This window comes from Salmo salar, unplaced genomic scaffold (genome assembly GCF_965601325.2).
Source record: "Salmo salar unplaced genomic scaffold, fSalSal1 ptg000525l, whole genome shotgun sequence".
In the NCBI taxonomy this organism is placed as follows: Eukaryota; Metazoa; Chordata; class Actinopteri; order Salmoniformes; family Salmonidae; genus Salmo; species Salmo salar.
In genome coordinates, this window is record NW_027675410.1 from 189,339 (window position 1) to 208,918 (window position 19,580).

General features: G+C 47.0%; 1 protein-coding gene across 4 annotated transcripts in view; it reads right to left on the reverse strand.

Annotated features, from left to right (window-relative positions):
- Positions 1–19,169, reverse strand: part of LOC106594134 (cyclin-D-binding Myb-like transcription factor 1) — an 80,107-nt gene extending 60,938 nt beyond the window's left edge. Inside the window, exon 1 of one of the 4 annotated variants that reach the window (XM_082972044.1) lies at positions 18,957–19,140. The gene's annotated coding sequence lies outside the window, so the exon portion shown is untranslated. Of the gene's footprint in view, positions 1–18,956 lie in introns of all 4 variants that reach the window. The other 3 variants (XM_082972043.1, XM_082972042.1, XM_082972041.1) reach the window with 3 other exon arrangements.
- Positions 19,170–19,580: the final 411 nt, after the last annotated feature.

Here is a 19,580-nt window from a genome sequence, read left to right on the forward strand (position 1 = left end):
TGAGCCTGTGGATACCATGTAGCTAGCTGAGCCTGTGGATACCATGTAGCTAGCTGAGCCTATGGATACCATGTAGCTAGCTGAGCCTATGGATACCATGTAGCTAGCTGAGCCTGTGGATACCATGTAGCTAGCTGAGCCTGTGGATATCATGTAGCTAGCTGAGCCTGTGAATACCATGTAGCTAGCTGAGCCTGTGGATACCATGTAGCTAGCTGAGCCTATGGATATCATGTAGCTAGCTGAGCCTGTGGATACCATGTAGCTAGCTGAGCCTGTGGATACCATGTAGCTAGCTGAGCCTGTGGATACCATGTAGCTAGCTGAGCCTGTGGATACCATGGATATCATGTCGCTAGCTGAGCCTGTGGATATAATGTAGCTAGCTGAGCCTGTGGATATCATGTAGCTAGCTGAGCCTGTGAATATCATGTAGCTAGCTGAGCAGATGGATACCATGTAGCTAGCTGAGCCTGTGGATATCATGTAGCTAGCTGAGCCTGTGGATATCATGTAGCTAGCTGAGCCTATGGATACCATGTAGCTAGCTGAGCCTGTGGATACCATGTAGCTAGCAGAGCCTGTGGATATCATGTAGCTAGCTGAGCCTGTGGATACCATGTAGCTAGCTGAGCCTGTGGATACCATGTAGCTAGCTGAGCCTGTGGATACCATGTAGCTAGCTGAGCCTATGGATACCATGTAGCTAGCTGGGCCTGTGAATAACATGTAGCTAGCTGAGCCTGTGGATATCATGTAGCTAGCTGAGCTTGTGGATACCATGTAGCTAGCTGAGCCTGTGAATATCATGTAGCTAGCTGAGCCTGTGGATACCATGGATACCATGTAGCTAGCTGAGCCTGTGGATACCATGGATATCATGTAGCTAGCTGAGCCTGTGGATATAATGTAGCTAGCTGAGCCTGTGGATATCATGTAGCTAGCTGAGCCTATGGATACCATGTAGCTAGCAGAGCCTGTGGATATCATGTAGCTAGCTGAGCCTGTGGATACCATGTAGCTAGCTGAGCCTGTGGATACCATGTAGCTAGCTGAGCCTGTGGATACCATGTAGCTAGCTGAGCCTGTGGATACCATGTAGCTAGCTGAGCCTGTGGATACCATGTAGCTAGCTGAGCCTATGGATACCATGTAGCTAGCTGAGCCTATGGATACCATGTAGCTAGCTGAGCCTGTGGATACCATGTAGCTAGCTGAGCCTGTGGATATCATGTAGCTAGCTGAGCCTGTGAATACCATGTAGCTAGCTGAGCCTGTGGATACCATGTAGCTAGCTGAGCCTATGGATATCATGTAGCTAGCTGAGCCTGTGGATACCATGTAGCTAGCTGAGCCTGTGGATACCATGTAGCTAGCTGAGCCTGTGGATACCATGTAGCTAGCTGAGCCTGTGGATACCATGGATATCATGTCGCTAGCTGAGCCTGTGGATATAATGTAGCTAGCTGAGCCTGTGGATATCATGTAGCTAGCTGAGCCTGTGAATATCATGTAGCTAGCTGAGCAGATGGATACCATGTAGCTAGCTGAGCCTGTGGATATCATGTAGCTAGCTGAGCCTGTGGATATCATGTAGCTAGCTGAGCCTGTGGATATCATGTAGCTAGCTGAGCCTGTGGATATCATGTAGCTAGCTGAGCCTGTGGATACCATGTAGCTAGCTGAGCCTGTGAATACCATGGATATCATGTAGCTAGCTGAGCCTATGAATACATGTAGCTAGCTGAGGCTGTGAATATCATGTAGCTAGCTGAGCCTGTGAATATCATGTAGCTAGCTGAGCCTGTGAATGTCATGTAGCTAGCTGCGCCTGTGAATACCATGTAGCTAGCTGAGCCTGTGAATACCATGTAGCTAGCTGAGCCTGTGAATATCATGTAGCTAGCTGAGCCTGTGAATATCATGTAGCTAGCTGAGCCTGTGAATACCATGTAGCTAGCTGAGCCTGTGAATACCATGGATATCATGTAGCTAGCTGAGCCTATGAATACATGTAGCTAGCTGAGCCTGTGAATACCATGGATATCATGTAGCTAGCTGAGCCTATGAATACATGTAGCTAGCTGAGCCTGTGAATACCATGTAGCTAGCTGAGCCTGTGAATACCATGGATATCTTGTAGCTAGCTGAGCCTATGAATACATGTAGCTAGCTGAGCCTGTGGATACCATGTAGCTAGCTGAGCCTGTGGATACCATGTAGCTAGCTGAGCCTATGGATACCATGTAGCTAGCTGAGCCCATGGATATCATGTAGCTAGCTGAGCCTGTGGATATCATGAATACCATGGATACCATGTAGCTAGCTGAGACTGTGGATATCATGTAGCTAGCTGAGCCTTTGAATATCATGTATCTAGCTGAGCCTGTGAATACCATGTAGCTAGCTGAGCCTGTGAATACCATGGATATCATGTAGCTAGCTGAGCCTATGAATACATGTAGCTAGCTGAGCCTGTGAATATCATGTAGCTAGCTGAGCCTGTGAATATCATGTAGCTAGCTGAGCCTGTGAATACCATGTAGCTAGCTGAGCCTGTGAATACCATGGATATCATGTAGCTAGCTGAGCCTATGAATACATGTAGCTAGCTGAGCCTGTGGATACCATGTAGCTAGCTGAGCCTGTGGATACCATGTAGCTAGATGAGCCTGTGGATACCATGTAGCTATCTGAGCCTATGGATATCATGTAGCTAGCTGAGCCTGTGGATACCATGTAGCTAGCTGGGCCTGTGAATAACATGTAGCTAGCTGAGCCTGTGGATATCATGTAGCTAGCTGAGCTTGTGGATACCATGTAGCTAGCTGAGCCTGTGAATATCATGTAGCTAGCTGAGCCTGTGGATATCATGTAGCTAGCTGAGCTTGTGGATACCATGTAGCTAGCTGGGCCTGTGAATAACATGTAGCTAGCTGAGCCTGTGGATATCATGTAGCTAGCTGAGCTTGTGGATACCATGTAGCTAGCTGAGCCTGTGAATATCATGTAGCTAGCTGAGCATGTGGATACCATGGATACCATGTAGCTAGCTGAGCCTGTGGATACCATGTAGCTAGCTGAGCCTATGGATATCATGTAGCTAGCTGAGCCTGTGGATACCATGTAGCTAGCTGAGCCTGTGGATACCATGTAGCTAGCTGAGCCTGTGGATACCATGTAGCTAGCTGAGCCTGTGGATACCATGGATATCATGTAGCTAGCTGAGCCTGTGGATATAATGTAGCTAGCTGAGCCTGTGGATATCATGTAGCTAGCTGAGCCTATGGATACCATGTAGCTAGCTGAGCCTGTGGATACCATGTAGCTAGCAGAGCCTGTGGATATCATGTAGCTAGCTGAGCCTGTGGATACCATGTAGCTAGCTGAGCCTGTGGATACCATGTAGCTAGCTGAGCCTGTGGATACCATGTAGCTAGCTGAGCCTGTGGATACCATGTAGCTAGCTGAGCCTATGGATACCATGTAGCTAGCTGAGCCTATGGATACCATGTAGCTAGCTGAGCCTGTGGATACCATGTAGCTAGCTGAGCCTGTGGATATCATGTAGCTAGCTGAGCCTGTGAATACCATGTAGCTAGCTGAGCCTGTGGATACCATGTAGCTAGCTGAGCCTATGGATATCATGTAGCTAGCTGAGCCTGTGGATACCATGTAGCTAGCTGAGCCTGTGGATACCATGTAGCTAGCTGAGCCTGTGGATACCATGTAGCTAGCTGAGCCTGTGGATACCATGGATATCATGTCGCTAGCTGAGCCTGTGGATATAATGTAGCTAGCTGAGCCTGTGGATATCATGTAGCTAGCTGAGCCTGTGAATATCATGTAGCTAGCTGAGCAGATGGATACCATGTAGCTAGCTGAGCCTGTGGATATCATGTAGCTAGCTGAGCCTGTGGATATCATGTAGCTAGCTGAGCCTGTGGATATCATGTAGCTAGCTGAGCCTGTGGATATCATGTAGCTAGCTGAGCCTGTGGATACCATGTAGCTAGCTGAGCCTGTGAATACCATGGATATCATGTAGCTAGCTGAGCCTATGAATACATGTAGCTAGCTGAGGCTGTGAATATCATGTAGCTAGCTGAGCCTGTGAATATCATGTAGCTAGCTGAGCCTGTGAATGTCATGTAGCTAGCTGCGCCTGTGAATACCATGTAGCTAGCTGAGCCTGTGAATACCATGTAGCTAGCTGAGCCTGTGAATATCATGTAGCTAGCTGAGCCTGTGAATATCATGTATCTAGCTGAGCCTGTGAATACCATGTAGCTAGCTGAGCCTGTGAATACCATGGATATCATGTAGCTAGCTGAGCCTATGAATACATGTAGCTAGCTGAGCCTGTGAATATCATGTAGCTAGCTGAGCCTGTGAATATCATGTAGCTAGCTGAGCCTGTGAATACCATGTAGCTAGCTGAGCCTGTGAATACCATGGATATCATGTAGCTAGCTGAGCCTATGAATACATGTAGCTAGCTGAGCCTGTGAATACCATGGATATCATGTAGCTAGCTGAGCCTATGAATACATGTAGCTAGCTGAGCCTGTGAATACCATGTAGCTAGCTGAGCCTGTGAATACCATGGATATCTTGTAGCTAGCTGAGCCTATGAATACATGTAGCTAGCTGAGCCTGTGGATACCATGTAGCTAGCTGAGCCTGTGGATACCATGTAGCTAGCTGAGCCTATGGATACCATGTAGCTAGCTGAGCCCATGGATATCATGTAGCTAGCTGAGCCTGTGGATATCATGAATACCATGGATACCATGTAGCTAGCTGAGACTGTGGATATCATGTAGCTAGCTGAGCCTTTGAATATCATGTATCTAGCTGAGCCTGTGAATATCATGTAGCTAGCTGAGCCTGTGAATACCATGGATATCATGTAGCTAGCTGAGCCTATGAATACATGTAGCTAGCTGAGCCTGTGAATATCATGTAGCTAGCTGAGCCTGTGAATATCATGTAGCTAGCTGAGCCTGTGAATACCATGTAGCTAGCTGAGCCTGTGAATACCATGGATATCATGTAGCTAGCTGAGCCTATGAATACATGTAGCTAGCTGAGCCTGTGGATACCATGTAGCTAGCTGAGCCTGTGGATACCATGTAGCTAGATGAGCCTGTGGATACCATGTAGCTATCTGAGCCTATGGATATCATGTAGCTAGCTGAGCCTGTGGATACCATGTAGCTAGCTGGGCCTGTGAATAACATGTAGCTAGCTGAGCCTGTGGATATCATGTAGCTAGCTGAGCTTGTGGATACCATGTAGCTAGCTGAGCCTGTGAATATCATGTAGCTAGCTGAGCCTGTGGATATCATGTAGCTAGCTGAGCTTGTGGATACCATGTAGCTAGCTGAGCCTGTGAATATCATGTAGCTAGCTGAGCCTGTGGATACCATGGATACCATGTAGCTAGCTGAGCCTGTGGATACCATGTAGCTAGCTGAGCCTGTGGATACCATGTAGCTAGCTGAGCCTGTGGATACCATGTAGCTAGCTGAGCCTGTGGATACCATGGATATCATGTAGCTAGCTGAGCCTGTGGATATAATGTAGCTAGCTGAGCCTGTGGATATCATGTAGCTAGCTGAGCCTATGGATACCATGTAGCTAGCTGAGCCTGTGGATACCATGTAGCTAGCAGAGCCTGTGGATATCATGTAGCTAGCTGAGCCTGTGGATACCATGTAGCTAGCTGAGCCTGTGGATACCATGTAGCTAGCTGAGCCTGTGGATACCATGTAGCTAGCTGAGCCTATGGATACCATGTAGCTAGCTGGGCCTGTGAATAACATGTAGCTAGCTGAGCCTGTGGATATCATGTAGCTAGCTGAGCTTGTGGATACCATGTAGCTAGCTGAGCCTGTGAATATCATGTAGCTAGCTGAGCCTGTGGATACCATGGATACCATGTAGCTAGCTGAGCCTGTGGATACCATGTAGCTAGCTGAGCCTATGGATATCATGTAGCTAGCTGAGCCTGTGGATACCATGTAGCTAGCTGAGCCTGTGGATACCATGTAGCTAGCTGAGCCTGTGGATACCATGTAGCTAGCTGAGCCTGTGGATACCATGGATATCATGTAGCTAGCTGAGCCTGTGGATATAATGTAGCTAGCTGAGCCTGTGGATATCATGTAGCTAGCTGAGCCTATGGATACCATGTAGCTAGCTGAGCCTGTGGATACCATGTAGCTAGCAGAGCCTGTGGATATCATGTAGCTAGCTGAGCCTGTGGATACCATGTAGCTAGCTGAGCCTGTGGATACCATGTAGCTAGCTGAGCCTGTGGATACCATGTAGCTAGCTGAGCCTGTGGATACCATGTAGCTAGCTGAGCCTATGGATACCATGTAGCTAGCTGAGCCTATGGATACCATGTAGCTAGCTGAGCCTGTGGATACCATGTAGCTAGCTGAGCCTGTGGATATCATGTAGCTAGCTGAGCCTGTGAATACCATGTAGCTAGCTGAGCCTGTGGATACCATGTAGCTAGCTGAGCCTATGGATATCATGTAGCTAGCTGAGCCTGTGGATACCATGTAGCTAGCTGAGCCTGTGGATACCATGTAGCTAGCTGAGCCTGTGGATACCATGTAGCTAGCTGAGCCTGTGGATACCATGGATATCATGTCGCTAGCTGAGCCTGTGGATATAATGTAGCTAGCTGAGCCTGTGGATATCATGTAGCTAGCTGAGCCTGTGAATATCATGTAGCTAGCTGAGCAGATGGATACCATGTAGCTAGCTGAGCCTGTGGATATCATGTAGCTAGCTGAGCCTGTGGATATCATGTAGCTAGCTGAGCCTATGGATACCATGTAGCTAGCTGAGCCTATGGATACCATGTAGCTAGCTGAGCCTGTGGATACCATGTAGCTAGCAGAGCCTGTGGATATCATGTAGCTAGCTGAGCCTGTGGATACCATGTAGCTAGCTGAGCCTGTGGATACCATGTAGCTAGCTGAGCCTGTGGATACCATGTAGCTAGCTGAGCCTATGGATACCATGTAGCTAGCTGGGCCTGTGAATAACATGTAGCTAGCTGAGCCTGTGGATATCATGTAGCTAGCTGAGCCTGTGGATACCATGGATACCATGTAGCTAGCTGAGCCTGTGGATACCATGTAGCTAGCTGAGCCTATGGATATCATGTAGCTAGCTGAGCCTGTGGATACCATGTAGCTAGCTGAGCCTGTGGATACCATGTAGCTAGCTGAGCCTGTGGATACCATGTAGCTAGCTGAGCCTGTGGATACCATGTAGCTAGCTGAGCCTGTGGATACCATGGATATCATGTAGCTAGCTGAGCCTGTGGATATAATGTAGCTAGCTGAGCCTGTGGATATCATGTAGCTAGCTGAGCCTATGGATACCATGTAGCTAGCAGAGCCTGTGGATATCATGTAGCTAGCTGAGCCTGTGGATACCATGTAGCTAGCTGAGCCTGTGGATACCATGTAGCTAGCTGAGCCTGTGGATACCATGTAGCTAGCTGAGCCTGTGGATACCATGTAGCTAGCTGAGCCTGTGGATACCATGTAGCTAGCTGAGCCTATGGATACCATGTAGCTAGCTGAGCCTATGGATACCATGTAGCTAGCTGAGCCTGTGGATACCATGTAGCTAGCTGAGCCTGTGGATATCATGTAGCTAGCTGAGCCTGTGAATACCATGTAGCTAGCTGAGCCTGTGGATACCATGTAGCTAGCTGAGCCTATGGATATCATGTAGCTAGCTGAGCCTGTGGATACCATGTAGCTAGCTGAGCCTGTGGATACCATGTAGCTAGCTGAGCCTGTGGATACCATGTAGCTAGCTGAGCCTGTGGATACCATGGATATCATGTCGCTAGCTGAGCCTGTGGATATAATGTAGCTAGCTGAGCCTGTGGATATCATGTAGCTAGCTGAGCCTGTGAATATCATGTAGCTAGCTGAGCAGATGGATACCATGTAGCTAGCTGAGCCTGTGGATATCATGTAGCTAGCTGAGCCTGTGGATATCATGTAGCTAGCTGAGCCTGTGGATATCATGTAGCTAGCTGAGCCTGTGGATATCATGTAGCTAGCTGAGCCTGTGGATACCATGTAGCTAGCTGAGCCTGTGAATACCATGGATATCATGTAGCTAGCTGAGCCTATGAATACATGTAGCTAGCTGAGGCTGTGAATATCATGTAGCTAGCTGAGCCTGTGAATATCATGTAGCTAGCTGAGCCTGTGAATGTCATGTAGCTAGCTGCGCCTGTGAATACCATGTAGCTAGCTGAGCCTGTGAATACCATGTAGCTAGCTGAGCCTGTGAATATCATGTAGCTAGCTGAGCCTGTGAATATCATGTAGCTAGCTGAGCCTGTGAATACCATGTAGCTAGCTGAGCCTGTGAATACCATGGATATCATGTAGCTAGCTGAGCCTATGAATACATGTAGCTAGCTGAGCCTGTGAATACCATGGATATCATGTAGCTAGCTGAGCCTATGAATACATGTAGCTAGCTGAGCCTGTGAATACCATGTAGCTAGCTGAGCCTGTGAATACCATGGATATCTTGTAGCTAGCTGAGCCTATGAATACATGTAGCTAGCTGAGCCTGTGGATACCATGTAGCTAGCTGAGCCTGTGGATACCATGTAGCTAGCTGAGCCTATGGATACCATGTAGCTAGCTGAGCCCATGGATATCATGTAGCTAGCTGAGCCTGTGGATATCATGAATACCATGGATACCATGTAGCTAGCTGAGACTGTGGATATCATGTAGCTAGCTGAGCCTTTGAATATCATGTATCTAGCTGAGCCTGTGAATACCATGTAGCTAGCTGAGCCTGTGAATACCATGGATATCATGTAGCTAGCTGAGCCTATGAATACATGTAGCTAGCTGAGCCTGTGAATATCATGTAGCTAGCTGAGCCTGTGAATATCATGTAGCTAGCTGAGCCTGTGAATACCATGTAGCTAGCTGAGCCTGTGAATACCATGGATATCATGTAGCTAGCTGAGCCTATGAATACATGTAGCTAGCTGAGCCTGTGGATACCATGTAGCTAGCTGAGCCTGTGGATACCATGTAGCTAGATGAGCCTGTGGATACCATGTAGCTATCTGAGCCTATGGATATCATGTAGCTAGCTGAGCCTGTGGATACCATGTAGCTAGCTGGGCCTGTGAATAACATGTAGCTAGCTGAGCCTGTGGATATCATGTAGCTAGCTGAGCTTGTGGATACCATGTAGCTAGCTGAGCCTGTGAATATCATGTAGCTAGCTGAGCCTGTGGATATCATGTAGCTAGCTGAGCTTGTGGATACCATGTAGCTAGCTGAGCCTGTGAATATCATGTAGCTAGCTGAGCCTGTGGATACCATGGATACCATGTAGCTAGCTGAGCCTGTGGATACCATGTAGCTAGCTGAGCCTGTGGATACCATGTAGCTAGCTGAGCCTGTGGATACCATGTAGCTAGCTGAGCCTGTGGATACCATGGATATCATGTAGCTAGCTGAGCCTGTGGATATAATGTAGCTAGCTGAGCCTGTGGATATCATGTAGCTAGCTGAGCCTATGGATACCATGTAGCTAGCTGAGCCTGTGGATACCATGTAGCTAGCAGAGCCTGTGGATATCATGTAGCTAGCTGAGCCTGTGGATACCATGTAGCTAGCTGAGCCTGTGGATACCATGTAGCTAGCTGAGCCTGTGGATACCATGTAGCTAGCTGAGCCTATGGATACCATGTAGCTAGCTGGGCCTGTGAATAACATGTAGCTAGCTGAGCCTGTGGATATCATGTAGCTAGCTGAGCTTGTGGATACCATGTAGCTAGCTGAGCCTGTGAATATCATGTAGCTAGCTGAGCCTGTGGATACCATGGATACCATGTAGCTAGCTGAGCCTGTGGATACCATGTAGCTAGCTGAGCCTATGGATATCATGTAGCTAGCTGAGCCTGTGGATACCATGTAGCTAGCTGAGCCTGTGGATACCATGTAGCTAGCTGAGCCTGTGGATACCATGTAGCTAGCTGAGCCTGTGGATACCATGGATATCATGTAGCTAGCTGAGCCTGTGGATATAATGTAGCTAGCTGAGCCTGTGGATATCATGTAGCTAGCTGAGCCTATGGATACCATGTAGCTAGCTGAGCCTGTGGATACCATGTAGCTAGCAGAGCCTGTGGATATCATGTAGCTAGCTGAGCCTGTGGATACCATGTAGCTAGCTGAGCCTGTGGATACCATGTAGCTAGCTGAGCCTGTGGATACCATGTAGCTAGCTGAGCCTGTGGATACCATGTAGCTAGCTGAGCCTATGGATACCATGTAGCTAGCTGAGCCTATGGATACCATGTAGCTAGCTGAGCCTGTGGATACCATGTAGCTAGCTGAGCCTGTGGATATCATGTAGCTAGCTGAGCCTGTGAATACCATGTAGCTAGCTGAGCCTGTGGATACCATGTAGCTAGCTGAGCCTGTGGATATCATGTAGCTAGCTGAGCCTGTGGATACCATGTAGCTAGCTGAGCCTGTGGATACCATGTAGCTAGCTGAGCAGATGGATACCATGTAGCTAGCTGAGCCTGTGGATATCATGTAGCTAGCTGAGCCTGTGGATATCATGTAGCTAGCTGAGCCTGTGGATATCATGTAGCTAGCTGAGCCTGTGGATATCATGTAGCTAGCTGAGCCTGTGGATACCATGTAGCTAGCTGAGCCTGTGAATACCATGGATATCATGTAGCTAGCTGAGCCTATGAATACATGTAGCTAGCTGAGGCTGTGAATATCATGTAGCTAGCTGAGCCTGTGAATATCATGTAGCTAGCTGAGCCTGTGAATGTCATGTAGCTAGCTGCGCCTGTGAATACCATGTAGCTAGCTGAGCCTGTGAATACCATGTAGCTAGCTGAGCCTGTGAATATCATGTAGCTAGCTGAGCCTGTGAATATCATGTATCTAGCTGAGCCTGTGAATACCATGTAGCTAGCTGAGCCTGTGAATACCATGGATATCATGTAGCTAGCTGAGCCTATGAATACATGTAGCTAGCTGAGCCTGTGAATATCATGTAGCTAGCTGAGCCTGTGAATATCATGTAGCTAGCTGAGCCTGTGAATACCATGTAGCTAGCTGAGCCTGTGAATACCATGGATATCATGTAGCTAGCTGAGCCTATGAATACATGTAGCTAGCTGAGCCTGTGAATACCATGGATATCATGTAGCTAGCTGAGCCTATGAATACATGTAGCTAGCTGAGCCTGTGAATACCATGTAGCTAGCTGAGCCTGTGAATACCATGGATATCTTGTAGCTAGCTGAGCCTATGAATACATGTAGCTAGCTGAGCCTGTGGATACCATGTAGCTAGCTGAGCCTGTGGATACCATGTAGCTAGCTGAGCCTATGGATACCATGTAGCTAGCTGAGCCCATGGATATCATGTAGCTAGCTGAGCCTGTGGATATCATGAATACCATGGATACCATGTAGCTAGCTGAGACTGTGGATATCATGTAGCTAGCTGAGCCTTTGAATATCATGTAGCTAGCTGAGCCTGTGGATACCATGTAGCTAGCTGAGCCTGTGGATACCATGAATACCATGGATATCATGTAGCTAGCTGAGCCTGTGGATATCATGAATACCATGGATACCATGTAGCTAGCTGAGCCTGTGGATATCATGTAGCTAGCTGAGCCTGTGGATATCATGAATACCATGGATACCATGTAGCTAGCTGAGCCTTTGAATATCATGTAGCTAGCTGAGCCTGTGGATACCATGTAGCTAGCTGAGCCTGTGGATACCATGTAGCTAGCTGAGCCTGTGGATACCATGTAGCTAGCTGAGCCTGCGGATATCATGTAGCTAGCTGAGCCTGCGAATACCATGTAGCTAGCTGAGCCTGCGAATACCATGTAGCTAGCTGAGCCTGTGGATACCATGTAGCTAGCTGAGCCTGTGGATACCATGTAGCTAGCTGAGCCTGTGGATACCATGTAGCTAGCTGAGCCTGTGGATACCATGTAGCTAGCTGAGCCTGTGGATACCATGTAGCTATCTGAGCCTGTGGATATCATGTAGCTAGCTGAGCCTGTGAATACCATGTAGCTAGCTGAGCCTGTGAATACCATGTAGCTAGCTGAGCCTGTGGATACCATGTAGCTAGCTGAGCCTGTGGATACCATGTAGCTAGCTGAGCCTGTGAATACCATGGATATCATGTAGCTAGCTGAGCCTATGAATACATGTAGCTAGCTGAGCCTGTGAATACCATGGATATCATGTAGCTAGCTGAGCCTATGAATACATGTAGCTAGCTGAGCCTGTGAATATCATGTAGCTAGCTGAGCCTGTGAATATCATGTAGCTAGCTGAGCCTGTGAATACCATGTAGCTAGCTGAGCCTGTGAATACCATGTAGCTAGCTGAGCCTGTGAATACCATGTAGCTAGCTGAGCCTGTGAATACCATGTAGCTAGCTGAGCCTGTGAATATCATGGATATCATGTAGCTAGCTGAGCCTGTGAATATCATGTAGCTAGCTGAGCCTGTGAATATCATGTAGCTAGCTGAGCCTGTGAATATCATGTAGCTAGCTGAGCCTGTGAATACCATGTAGCTAGCTGAGCCTGTGAATACCATGGATATCATGTAGCTAGCTGAGCCTGTGGATATCATGAATACCATGGATACCATGTAGCTAGCTGAGCCTGTGAATATCATGTAGCTAGCAGAGCCTGTGAATATCATGTAGCTAGCTGAGCCTGTGGATACCATGTAGCTAGCTGAGCCTGTGGATACCATGTAGCTAGCTGAGCCTGTGGATATCATGTAGCTAGCTGAGCCTGTGGATACCATGTAGCTAGCTGAGCCTGTGAATACCATGTAGCTAGCTGAGCCTGTGAATACCATGTAGCTAGCTGAGCCTGTGAATATCATGTAGCTAACTGAGCCTGTGAATATCATGTAGCTAGCTGAGCCTGTGGATACCATGTAGCTAGCTGAGCCTGTGGATATCATGTAGCTAGCTGAGCCTGTGAATACCATGTAGCTAGCTGAGCCTGTGAATACCATGGATATCATGTAGCTAGCTGAGCCTGTGAATACCATGTAGCTAGCTGAGCCTGTGAATACCATGTAGCTAGCTGAGCCTGTGAATACCATGGATATCATGTAGCTAGCTGAGCCTGTGAATATCATGTAGCTAGCTGAGCCTATGAATACATGTAGCTAGCTGAGCCTGTGAATATCATGTAGCTAGCTGAGCCTGTGAATATCATGTAGCTAGCTGAGCCTGTGAATACCATGTAGCTAGCTGAGCCTGTGAATACCATGGATATCATGTAGCTAGCTGAGCCTGTGGATATCATGAATACCATGGATACCATGTAGCTAGCTGAGCCTGTGAATATCATGTAGCTAGCTGAGCCTGTGAATATCATGTAGCTAGCTGAGCCTGTGGATACCATGTAGCTAGCTGAGCCTGTGGATACCATGTAGCTAGCTGAGCCTGTGGATATCATGTAGCTAGCTGAGCCTGTGGATACCATGTAGCTAGCTGAGCCTGTGAATACCATGTAGCTAGCTGAGCCTGTGAATACCATGTAGCTAGCTGAGCCTGTGAATATCATGTAGCTAGCTGAGCCTGTGAATATCATGTAGCTAGCTGAGCCTGTGGATACCATGTAGCTAGCTGAGCCTGTGGATATCATGTAGCTAGCTGAGCCTGTGAATACCATGTAGCTAGCTGAGCCTGTGAATACCATGTAGCTAGCTGAGCCTGTGAATACCATGGATATCATGTAGCTAGCTGAGCCTGTGAATATCATGTAGCTAGCTGAGCCTGTGAATACCATGTAGCTAGCTGAGCCTGTGAATATCATGTAGCTAGCTGAGCCTGTGAATACCATGTAGCTAGCTGAGGCTGTGAATACCATGTAGCTAGCTGAGGCTGTGAATACCATGGATATCATGTAGCTAGCTGAGCCTGTGAATATCATGTAGCTAGCTGAGCCTGTGAATATCATGTAGCTAGCTGAGCCTGTGAATACCATGTAGCTAGCTGAGCCTGTGAATACCATGGATATCATGTAGCTAGCTGAGCCTGTGGATATCATGAATACCATGGATACCATGTAGCTAGCTGAGCCTGTGAATATCATGTAGCTAGCTGAGCCTGTGAATATCATGTAGCTAGCTGAGCCTGTGGATACCATGTAGCTAGCTGAGCCTGTGGATACCATGTAGCTAGCTGAGCCTGTGGATACCATGTAGCTAGCTGAGCCTGCGAATACCATGTAGCTAGCTGAGCCTGTGGATACCATGTAGCTAGCTGAGCCTGTGGATACCATGTAGCTAGCTGAGCCTGTGGATACCATGTAGCTAGCTGAGCCTATGGATACCATGTAGCTAGCTGAGCCTGTGGATACCATGTAGCTAGCTGAGCCTGTGGATACCATGTAGCTAGCTGAGCCTGTGGATACCATGTAGCTAGCTGAGCCTGTGAATACCATGTAGCTAGCTGAGCCTGTGAATACCATGGATATCATGTAGCTAGCTGAGCCTATGAATACATGTAGCTAGCTGAGCCTGTGAATATCATGTAGCTAGCTGAGCCTGTGAATACCATGGATATCATGTAGCTAGCTGAGCCTATGAATACATGTAGCTAGCTGAGCCTGTGAATACCATGTAGCTAGCTGAGCCTGTGAATACCATGTAGCTAGCTGAGCCTGTGAATACCATGTAGCTAGCTGAGCCTGTGAATACCATGTAGCTAGCTGAGCCTGTGAATACCATGGATATCATGTAGCTAGCTGAGCCTGTGAATATCATGTAGCTAGCTGAGCCTGTGAATACCATGTAGCTTGCTGAGCCTGTGAATACCATGTAGCTAGCTGAGCCTGTGAATATCATGTAGCTAGCTGAGCCTGTTAATACCATGTAGCTAGCTGAGCCTGTGAATACCATGGATATCATGTAGCTAGCTGAGCCTGTGAATATCATGTAGCTAGCTGAGCCTGTGAATACCATGTAGCTTGCTGAGCCTGTGAATACCATGTAGCTAGCTGAGCCTGTGAATATCATGTAGCTAGCTGAGCCTGTGAATACCATGTAGCTAGCTGAGGCTGTGAATACCATGGATATCATGTAGCTAGCTGAGCCTATGAATACTTGTAGCTAGCTGAGCCTGTGAATATCATGTAGCTAGCTGTGCCTGTGAATATCATGTAGCTAGCTGAGCCTGTGAATACCATGTAGCTAGCTGAGCCTGTGAATATCATGTAGCTAGCTGAGCCTGTGAATATCATGTAGCTAGCTGAGCCTGTGGATACCATGTAGCTAGCTGAGCCTGTGGATATCATGTAGCTAGCTGAGCCTGTGAATACCATGTAGCTAGCTGAGCCTGTGAATACCATGTAGCTAGCTGAGCCTGTGAATACCATGGATATCATGTAGCTAGCTGAGCCTGTGAATATCATGTAGCTAGCTGAGCCTGTGAATACCATGTAGCTAGCTGAGCCTGTGAATATCATGTAGCTAGCTGAGCCTGTGAATACCATGTAGCTAGCTGAGGCTGTGAATACCATGTAGCTAGCTGAGCCTGTGAATACCATGTAGCTAGCTGAGCCTGTGAATACCATGGATATCATGTAGCTAGCTGAGCCTGTGAATATCATGTAGCTAGCTGAGCCTGTGAATACCATGTAGCTAGCTGAGCCTGTGAATATCATGTAGCTAGCTGAGCCTGTGAATACCATGTAGCTAGCTGAGGCTGTGAATACCATGTAGCTAGCTGAGGCTGTGAATACCATGGATATCATGTAGCTAGCTGAGCCTGTGAATATCATGTAGCTAGCTGAGCCTGTGAATATCATGTAGCTAGCTGAGCCTGTGAATACCATGTAGCTAGCTGAGCCTGTGAATACCATGGATATCATGTAGCTAGCTGAGCCTGTGGATATCATGAATACCATGGATACCATGTAGCTAGCTGAGCCTGTGAATATCATGTAGCTAGCTGAGCCTGTGAATATCATGTAGCTAGCTGAGCCTGTGGATACCATGTAGCTAGCTGAGCCTGTGGATACCATGTAGCTAGCTGAGCCTGTGGATACCATGTAGCTAGCTGAGCCTGCGAATACCATGTAGCTAGCTGAGCCTGTGGATACCATGTAGCTAGCTGAGCCTGTGGATACCATGTAGCTAGCTGAGCCTGTGGATACCATGTAGCTAGCTGAGCCTATGGATACCATGTAGCTAGCTGAGCCTGTGGATACCATGTAGCTAGCTGAGCCTGTGGATACCATGTAGCTAGCTGAGCCTGTGGATACCATGTAGCTAGCTGAGCCTGTGAATACCATGTAGCTAGCTGAGCCTGTGAATACCATGGATATCATGTAGCTAGCTGAGCCTATGAATACATGTAGCTAGCTGAGCCTGTGAATATCATGTAGCTAGCTGAGCCTGTGAATACCATGGATATCATGTAGCTAGCTGAGCCTATGAATACATGTAGCTAGCTGAGCCTGTGAATACCATGTAGCTAGCTGAGCCTGTGAATACCATGTAGCTAGCTGAGCCTGTGAATACCATGTAGCTAGCTGAGCCTGTGAATACCATGTAGCTAGCTGAGCCTGTGAATACCATGGATATCATGTAGCTAGCTGAGCCTGTGAATATCATGTAGCTAGCTGAGCCTGTGAATACCATGTAGCTTGCTGAGCCTGTGAATACCATGTAGCTAGCTGAGCCTGTGAATATCATGTAGCTAGCTGAGCCTGTTAATACCATGTAGCTAGCTGAGCCTGTGAATACCATGGATATCATGTAGCTAGCTGAGCCTGTGAATATCATGTAGCTAGCTGAGCCTGTGAATACCATGTAGCTTGCTGAGCCTGTGAATACCATGTAGCTAGCTGAGCCTGTGAATATCATGTAGCTAGCTGAGCCTGTGAATACCATGTAGCTAGCTGAGGCTGTGAATACCATGGATATCATGTAGCTAGCTGAGCCTATGAATACTTGTAGCTAGCTGAGCCTGTGAATATCATGTAGCTAGCTGTGCCTGTGAATATCATGTAGCTAGCTGAGCCTGTGAATACCATGTAGCTAGCTGAGCTTGTGAATACCATGGATATCATGTAGCTAGCTGAGCCTATGAATACATGTAGCTAGCTGAGCCTGTGAGTATCATGTAGCTAGCTGAGCCTGTGAATACCATGGATATCATGTAGCTAGCTGAGCCTATGAATACATGTAGCTAGCTGAGCCTGTGAATATCATGTAGCTAGCTGAGCCTGTGAATATCATGTAGCTAGCTAAGCCTGTGAATACCATGTAGCTAGCTGAGCCTGTGAATACCATGGATATCATGTAGCTAGCTGAGCCTATGAATACATGTAGCTAGCTGAGCCTGTGAATACCATGTAGCTAGCTGAGCCTGTGGATATCATGTAGCTAGCTGAGCCTGTGGATACCATGTAGCTAGCTGAGCCTATGGATACCATGTAGCTAGCTGAGCCTATGGATATCATGTAGCTAGTTGAGCCTATGGATATCATGTAGCTAGCTGAGCCTGTGGATATCATGTAGCTAGCTGAGCTGTGGATACCATGTAGCTAGCTGAGCCTGTGGATATCATGTAGCTAGCTGAGCCTATGGATACCATGTAGCTAGCTGAGCCTATGGATATCATGTAGCTAGCTGAGCCTGTGGATATCATGTAGCTAGCTGAGCCTATGGATATCATGTAGCTAGCTGAGCCCATGGATATCATGTAGCTAGCTGAGCCCGTGGATATCATGTAGCTAGCTGAGCCTGTCAATATCATGTAGCTAGCTGAGCCTGTGGATATCATGTAGCTAGCTGAGCCTATGGATATCATGTAGCTAGCTGAGCTGTGGATATCATGTAGCTAGTTGAGCCTATGGATATCATGTAGCTAGCTGAGCCTGTGGATATCATGTAGCTAGCTGAGCTGTGGATACCATGTAGCTAGCTGAGCCTGTGGATATCATGTAGCTAGCTGAGCCTATGGATACCATGTAGCTAGCTGAGCCTATGGATATCATGTAGCTAGCTGAGCCTGTGGATATCATGTAGCTAGCTGAGCCTATGGATATCATGTAGCTAGCTGAGCCCATGGATATCATGTAGCTAGCTGAGCCCGTGGATATCATGTAGCTAGCTGAGCCTGTCAATATCATGTAGCTAGCTGAGCCTGTGGATATCATGTAGCTAGTTGAGCCTGTGGATATCATGTAGGGAAGCTTGTTCAGCCCAAGATCAGTGAATGACAGGAGAAGAGACGAGTGAAGGAAGCCAACTAATAGGAATGAGATGCACCCAGTCGTAGTAGTGGTACTAGCTAGCTGCTAGCTAATGCACTTTGGCTAAAACACGAATTATTTAACTAGCTTCGTTCGTTCAGTAAGGCTTTTATAGTTACGGCTGTGTCTTAGTCAAAATAGAGGCTTTACAACAACGGCCACATCAAATAAAAAATAACTTGGCCATATACACAGGGTACCAGTACCGAGTCAATGTGTAGGGGTACGAGGTTATTGAAGTAGATATGTACATACAGGTAAAGTAACTAGGCAACGGGATAGATAAAACAGTAGCAGCAACGTATACATGATTACACAACCAGGCTATTGGCAGTTGGAGGCCCTGTGCTGGTAGTTAACGTTAGCCATAGCACATCATGCTAACTAGCTAGCATGCCCAGCTAAATGAAAGAAGACGAAAAGTCTCCGACGCCATGTTAGATCAGAGTAGCTTGTGGTGTCTACATTTCAGCGTGTTATTGTGTTGTGTTTATGTTGCAACCCGTTTCCATCATTGGCTCTATCCTTTTACCACATCGAGCCTCAAGCAGAAACTGAATTATACGTTTGATTTTGTTACTTACTTCCTGTTTTTGGTCCGGGCACTTCGGAGAGACCAGGATGGAGGCAAATGCCAGGATGGAGAACCTCTCTGGTGGGGTTTCTGCTAGATAACACAGCCACAAAGGCCAAATCGTAAAAATTAATGAAAAAACTGTCTTAATTTAATGTTAGGGCTATGTACAAGGTTAGCAGTGTTAGTTTTAAAATCAGAGTTTAAGAAGATATTTTGTAGAAATAGGCGGGGGGGTTATGACTTTGTGGCTGTGTTAACTAGTGACGACCCTCTGGTAGAGAAGGCATGAGGGTTGCCAGATAATGTAGGAAAAACAAAGTTTCTTCAGTTGCTTTGGTCAGAGAGGAAGAGGCAAAGTGAGACGTTTTACTTCGCCCGAAATCTGTCCACGATAAATAAGACCACGAATTGAGAAATGTTCGTATAGAGGTCAATGAGTGTCAAAATTGTCAACAAAAAGGTAATTGCTAATTTGCTACGTGAGGCTTATTTGATCCAATAGAAGTTTTGTAATAGTTAGGTTGTGTTATGAATGCACTGATATAGGTGGAAATGTAGCATTTCAGCAACTTAAAAAAAAAATGACATTGCCATTGAGGGCTTCCACCATTTTAAAGTAGTCAACTGGGTG